We start from the raw sequence: 7,919 nt of genomic DNA on the forward strand, positions 1-7,919 counted from the left end.
ATTTCCATTACGAGGATAGTTATACAATCATAACTATTATTTAATGCTACACGATTGTCCTAGGTGTTTTTGCACTTTGCTAAACTTTAGTGCAACACAACAACACAGACAGTATCAAAAAATATAATGGGGGGAATACGTGAAGCCACTTTGGCCAGACGTCTGGTCTCATTGGCTGACACACTTATGAAGGCTTTTAGGTAATTTTTTGAGAATGTTTTTTTTTGGGGAGTGTGGCAGGACAAAAAAGCGTCAAAAAAATTAAGCAGGATGTATCAACTAAAAGCAGGTTTAAAACTAGAAATGGATGAATCTCTCGTAGCACTAGACTAGTGGTGTTGAGCTTTGCCCCATTGGAGCCTCCAACACATTAATGAATTCCCACCAATATGTCTGGTTCTATTCACATGTACAGCAGGTAATAGGGATGAGAGATCCCGCATCGCAATGCTCGGCTCTGTGCCAAACATTGAAAGTTCCCTTTCTTGAACCAAGAATTCAGCCAAAAGTTTTATTTTGGCGTTTCGGCTCATCCCCCATCGGTAACACAAATCCGAGATTTGATAGAACAACCTAAGGAAACTAACAAACTCTGACTGCAGCCCGCGATGTCACTAAAGGACACTTTAACTCTTTCTAGAGCAGTGGTGGCGAACCTCTGGCACGGGTGCCAGAGGTGGCACTCAGAGCCCTTTCTGTGGGCACTCAGGCCATCACTGCAGGACAGAGTTCACCAAACAGGACCAAATCCACCAAATCTTTCTGCAGTCGCAGGCAACTTATGAGATGCTGCTCTCAGCGCTATTTTACAGCGACTTCATTGACTGTTTGGAACTGCGGGAAAAGTGAGAAGGTGTTGACAGAACTGCATTATCTATGGAGGTCATCCTGCTGGACCCACCATTCTTCATGAACAGAGAGACCCTGGAGAGAATCTATTTGCCCTCTTTCTTTCAACTGTATTAGTGGCATTAGGAGGCCGATAAAATTGAAAGATGTGGAAGAACACATACACATAGCAGTACGTTAATGCTTACAATGCCACGTTGGCACTTCACGGTAAATGAGTGGATTTTGGTTGTAGTTTGGGTACTCGGTCTCTAAAAGGTTCACCATCACTGTTCTAGATTATGAATAAATGGTATTCTGGTATTGGTTTCTCGTACCCTAGAGCAGTGGTGGCAAAACCTATGGCTCAGGCTGGCTCTGAGCAATTTTAAAGCAACACTTTCTTGGCTGCCCGGGAGTTTTGGAAGAGTGCCGGCCCGGAATACAAGCTGGGAAATCATCATCTCGTTCAATAGTATTGGTATCTTCAGAAGCCAATATCATTAAAAGCTGTGTCAGAGAAGGGAGTAATAACTAGCTCCTTAGCTTGCAGTTTAGGCACTTTGTGGGTTAAGGGTTGCAGTTTGGGCACTCAGTCTCTAAAATTTCACTATCACGGCCCTTAAAGGACTTGAAGAGCACCAAATCTTTCTCGAATGGGATGTGTGCTGATTGGCAAGGGGAGCCAATTATACACAGCTATGCTTTCATGATATATATGTATGTATAGGGCTCTGAGCTTTTTCTACCTTACAGTTGTTGCCCACTTTGTTACAGAATTTCCAGAGGGGTAAGGCAGGCTTTAAACCCTTGGTGCATAGTGAAGTTGGAGTCAGTTACCCGGACTCCATATGCTCTGAACATTGGGTGCATGCACACTGAAGCAAGGTGTACTGACCCTGGCCTTAATATGCAGATCGGGTGCAGATCAGGGTGCAGTGGGGGTCCATATAAACGGTTCTCCAGAATGCGAAGTAGCTGTAAATAAAATTCTATACCCCCTTTAAGATTTTTCTTAGCATAGCACGGATTTGTTTGTAATCACTATAAAATATCATTGTAGTACCGAGGTTCTTCTATCATAAGGTTACACAAGTTAGACTAGAAACAAAGCCAACTGACCGTGTGTGAGGATCCTGCAGTGACTTCACAGTCTCTGACTATTGTCCCAATTGCCCCCTCTTATAGAGCGCACAGAGCTCAGCGTCACCTCCTCCAGGAATAATGAGGTCCTCTGTGATCCCGGTGCACATGGGACGCTCATACACAGAGGATGCACAATCACTCCATGTGCCAAGGCTTCACCTCTCATGGTCTCACTTAATGTGACTTTTTGCTCCTTGGTATTGATATTGGTCAGTGATAATGGGAGGTCTTTATCACGGCCTGTAGATGGGCGGGGAGGAGTGGGGATTGTCCATGGTCGGCAATGGAAAGACTGGCACACTTGCTATAACATTCAGGCTATAGCAGTATTCAACGCCATGGCCAACAACATCTTGCACCGGCTAGACCAAGAGACTAGAGCCTTGGAGGGAGTATCTATCAGTAGAGAACCTTGTTCGCTTAAAGGTGCTGGTACCGATAGCACCAATTGTTTAGGAATGGTGGTGCTAGAGAGAAAACATTGGAATCCTACCAAAGGATGCAAAGAGTTGAAGTGGTGGTGAAGACTCATTTTTGGCAGTACCATACACCTACAAGAGAACACGGGGTCTATGCAGTCTGACCTTCACTTATTTCCAAAACTATAATGCGCTATTCCCTATTCTGAGGGGATTAAAGAGGTGACATACTTCAGTACCATATACTTTTTGGTTACATGGCCCAAGTGCATAACTTTACATTTATCTACATTAAATCTCATCAAGCATTTCTCTGCCCATCCCTCAAGCTTCCACAAATACCTCTAATGATAAACTATCGACCTCAGTATTTATTACTTTACACAGCTTAGTATCATCTGCAAATATTGAAATGTGACTGTGTAAACCCACTACAAGGTCATTCATAAAAATATTAAACATAAGTGGCCCCAATACTGACCCCTGTGGCCTCCACTGGTAACATCAACCCAATCTGAGAATGTGCCATTAATGACCACCCTCTGTTTTCTATCACTAAGCCAATTACTTACCCAAATACACAGATTTTCCCCTATTTCCAGCAGTCTCATTTTATGTACCAACATTTTATGCGGCACGGTGTCAAATGCATTTTGAAAAGTCCAGATATAAAACATCCACAGCGTCCCCCAGATCCAGTCTTGAACTTACCTCTTCGTAGAAACCAATCAGATTAGTCTGACAGGACCGATCTCTCATAAACCCGATGGGTTATAAGGTTGTGCACAGTGAGATACTCCAGGATAGCATCTCTAACAAACCCCTCAAATATTTTCCCCACCACAAAAGCTAGACTCACAGGTCTGTAGTTTCCAGGATCGCTTTTGGTATATTGGTACCACATTTGCTATGCGCCAGTCCTGTGGAACATAACCAGTCCTCAGTGAATCTTCAAATATTAAAAATAACGGTCTGTCTATCACGGTACATAATTCATGCAGAACCCGGGGGTGTATGCCATCTGGCCCAGGTGATTTATCTATCTTAGTGGTTGCGAGGCGGCGCCGTACCTCTTCCTGGGTTAAACTGTTGACATTCCAAAGAGAATTTACATAATTCTTCATCATGTCTTCCCCCGGGGGATTTTCCTGGGTAAAGACAGTCGAGAAAGCGACATTCAGTAAATTGGGCCTTTCCTCATCCCCCCTCCACCGTGACCCCCATGTTATTCCTAAGGGGACCCACACTCTCTGTTTTAAGTTTCTTATCATTTATATACTTTATATTTTTATATTTTTGCGGCCTTTATCTGCTTTTTACAGGATTTATTTTTCTCTCTATACTCCTGTGACGCCTCATCGCTACCTTTATGTTATCTTATCTTTCTTATTGCTCTCCCTACAAGACTAGTCACCACATTGTCTTTTCCTTGTTCCTCTTATATTTTTTCCCATATGGTATGCGTTTCTCCCAGGACTTTTTTAGAATATTAGTCCCATTTTTTTTTTGGGGGGGGGTGCTTTTGTCTTTGAGGGCATTATCCCAGTCTATGCCTTTAAGGTCTTCCCTTAGCTGCTGAAAAATTGCTCTGCTGAAGTTTAGAGTATTGGTTGCCCCTTCCCTAACGCTCTTAGTAAAGTATAATACAAAATCAATGATATTATGATCACTATTCCCCAGGTTCCCCCCAACCTGTAGTTTTGATACCCTATCAGGTCTGTTGGTAAGGATAAGGTCCAGCAGTGCCCCCCCCTCTTGTTGGCTCCAGGACTAGTTGCGACAGGTAATTGTCTTTTGTTGTTGACAAGAACCTGCTGCCTTTGAAGGACCTGCAGGTTTCTGCCCCCCAGTTGATATCTGGGTAATTGAAGTCCCCCATGATAAGTCCTTCACCATGCTTTGAAGCCGCATCCATTTCACTTATCAGCATTTCCTCTGCTGCCTCCATTATATTTGGAGCCTTATAACAAACCCCTAGTAATATTTTATTATTCTTTTTCCCTCCCCTTACCTCCACCCATAGGGACTCCACATTTGCGTTACTGATGTCATCTCGCAGGACGGGCTTGAGGCAAGAATTCACATATAAACAAACCCCTCCCCCTTGTCTATTTATACGATCCTTTCTAAAAAGATTATAACCATCTCTAGTAACAGCCCAGTCATAGCTACTGTCCAGCCATGTTTCGCTGATACCCACTATATCATATTTCCGCTCCAACATCAAGAGTTCCAGTTCCTCCATTTTGTTTGTGAGGCTTCTGGCATTTGTGTACATACACTTTATATGGTTTTCCCTGTCCGTATTCCTTTTGTCCTTATTCCCCAATCTTATTCCAGCCCCCCTTCCTCCCCCATGGACTATGACTCTTCCCAGCTCTCTATGTACGCTGTCTACTTGCCCTGCACAAGTGTAGTTGCCCTCCCCCAGGTCTCTAGTGTAAACACTCCTCCAACCTTCTAGCCATTTTTTCCCCCAAAACAGCTGCACCCCCCCCCCCACTGAGGTGCGGCCCATCCCTACTGTAGAGCCTGTAGCCGACAGAAAGGTCAGACCAGTTCTCCATGAACCCAAAACCCTCCTTCCTGCACCAGCTCTGGAGCCACTTATTTACCTCCCTGATCTCCCGCTGCCTTTCTGGTGGGGCACGTGGTACAGGTAGTATTTCAGAGAAAACTACCTTTGAGGTCCTTGCCCTGAGCTTATGGCCTAGATTGGTCAACCCGATCTACAACATGCCGAACCCGAGCAGAGCACCACTTGCCCTTCTTACTGGAGCTGCATCCTCCTAATACACAGAGACACAGACATCAGCTACACAAGTACCTGACATGTTCTGCTATAGCATGGCTGCAGCCTCCTGATAAACATAGACACAGACATCAGCTACACAAGTACCTGACATGTTCTGCTATAACATGGCTGCAGCTGTTGTATCTCTCCTATACACACACACACAGGCTGCAGAGGGCGCCAGCACCTGGAACCACATGGAGGAGCCATTACACCATTATACCATCATTATACAGGCTGTCAGTCATGTGTATAGGAGTATCTCATACACACACAGGCTGCAGGGGGCGTGGACACCAGGAAGCACATCATTATACAGCCTCACACCATTATACAGGCTGTCAGTCATGCACTGGGGGTGTGGCTCCCACTCATGAATAAGCCGGAGAGCTTGAATATGCTAATGACTCATTGGACATTTCACAGGTCATTTGCATACAGCTTTAGGACCTCATTGCTTAGGTTTACAGGCATGTAGAGGGACAATGAAGGGATAGAGGCAATGCTCTCTAATGCCAGTTTATGAAAATATATTTAGATTAGGGGATTATTTTGCCTGAAGGGTTCTCTTTAACTCGAAGACAACACATAAACTTGTATGGAAGGAGAGGGGGAGGGCAGGTTATGTAGGGGAGGTAGTGTAGGGACAAATTAATTAAAGGGGTTTTCCCACCAAGTTAGGTAGGCCATATCAAAAGGATAGGTCCTAACTATCTGATTGGTGGGGGTCTCAATGATGAGACCTACACAGATCACTAGAATGGAGGGTCTGAGGTACCTCCACCGCAGCCCCTGTTGCTCCCCGATATAACTGGAGCAGATGGCGCACATGTACGTTCTGCTACAGTCATCTCTATGGATCTGACGGAGATTGCCGAGGGCCTTTAAAGGACATCTACCACCAGGATAAAGAATTGTAAACCAACCACACTGACATACTGGTGAGTGCCCCCTCAGGTAGGTTCTGCTTTTCTTTTAGCTTCTCAGGACTTTATTTTTACAAGAAAAAGGGTTTCACTAATCATGCAAATGAGCCTCCGGGGCTCCAGACTCTATAGATGTCAATGGAGCCCCAAAGGCTGACCTGCATCATTTTTAAAACCTCTTTTTCTTAAAAATAAAGGCATACGAATCTACAAGAAGAGAAGAACCTGCCACAGAGGGCGCACACCAGTATGTCAGTGTGCTTGGTTTACAATCCTTCATCCTGGTGTTAGATTTCCTTTAAGGTGCGATCAGCACTGATTCATCAATTAAATGCTGATCCTAATCTATAGACTCCTCCTTCGTTTTTCACCAGGATTCCTTCTTTAAATCACAGTTCACAAAATCATTTTACCAATAATTTAGTCTATAACTCTATAAGTTTGACATCCAATGTGAATTTATCCTCTGTCCTAAAACAATATTTATATCTTCATAAACTTTAGAAAAAATGTGAAATATGATCCAAAACTAAAATTCGTTCTAAAGTTTGAGACTTTGGAGCAATAAAAACGGTGAGAAAACAGAATAAATGAGACAAATAGCATCTACCACCAATTTTTTGATTGACAACAATTTACAACAATTAATCCCAAGTGTTCGGCAACATTATCACAGGCCTCAACTGATGCTTGAAAATGTTTCTCTCTAACACCTGAAGACTGAATTGTTGAGTTTCTGAGAGCACATTGACGTACCGGCATCTTCCATATTTTATAAATTGTTGACATTGGACTCATCCCTTTCTACTTTCCACAAAGTTGATATTTTGGGGCCCACAGGATCGTAACACTAAGTTGTTGTCACTTTTTGCTAGAATGTGTAAGGTTTTGATCACTGCCCTCCTGACCTCTTGGTTTCGTAGACAATAAATAATCGGATTCATCAAAGGAGTCACCACACAATAAAAAACGGAGACGACCTTGTCCATGGAAAACCTGATATGGGAGGTGGGCCGAATGTACATGAATATGACAGTTCCATAAAAAATAGACACCACGGCCAGGTGGGAAGCACAAGTGCCGAAGGCTTTCCTCTGCCCGTCGGTTGATTGGATTCTTAGGACTGCAAGAATAATGAAGGTGTAGGACACCATGATCAGGAAAAAACATCCCAAAATAACACTCCATGACATGACCATGAATACAAACTCTCCTGCCGACGTGTCCTCACACGAAAGCTTCAGGAGAGGGGCGTAATCACAGAAGAAATGGTCGATAAAATTAGGAAAGCAGAATTTTAAAGTAGAAATCCACACAGCCGGAGGGAAGGCAGCCAAGAGGCCTCCAAACCAAGCTCCAAGAGCCAAGTTAATACTGGTCCTACCAGTCATCAATGTCGGGTAATGAAGAGGCCTACAGATGGCTAAATATCGATCATAGGCCATCACTGCAAGAAGACAGTTCTCTGCCGCTCCCAAACCAAACAAGAAGTAGAACTGGGCCAAGCAACACGGGGGAAGAAATATCTTTTCGTCGGGTCAGTAGAGCATCCAGCATTTTTGGAACAGTCACCGTGGTATAGAGAACCTCAAGCATGGAGAAGTTTGCTAGCAGTATGTACATGGGTTTATGTAAGCGCTTGTCCACTGCCACCAATGTGATGACGAGGCAGTGGGCTCCGATAGTGAGGATGTACATACCTGTGAAGAGCGAGAACAACACAAGCTCAAGCTCCCGTAAGGTTTCAAACCCAACAATGATGAAAGTGGAGGCAATGCTGCGGTTCCCATTGTCGACCTTTGGCAT

The 7,919-nt window shown here is 44.0% G+C and overlaps 1 pseudogene; it reads right to left on the bottom strand.

Moving 5' to 3' along the window:
• Positions 1 to 6,907: 6,907 nt before the first annotated feature.
• On the bottom strand, positions 6,908 to 7,919 carry LOC140077483 (olfactory receptor 6F1-like; annotated as a pseudogene).

The sequence above is a fragment of the Engystomops pustulosus genome, chromosome 9 (genome assembly GCF_040894005.1).
Source record: "Engystomops pustulosus chromosome 9, aEngPut4.maternal, whole genome shotgun sequence".
Classification (NCBI taxonomy): domain Eukaryota; kingdom Metazoa; phylum Chordata; class Amphibia; order Anura; family Leptodactylidae; genus Engystomops; species Engystomops pustulosus.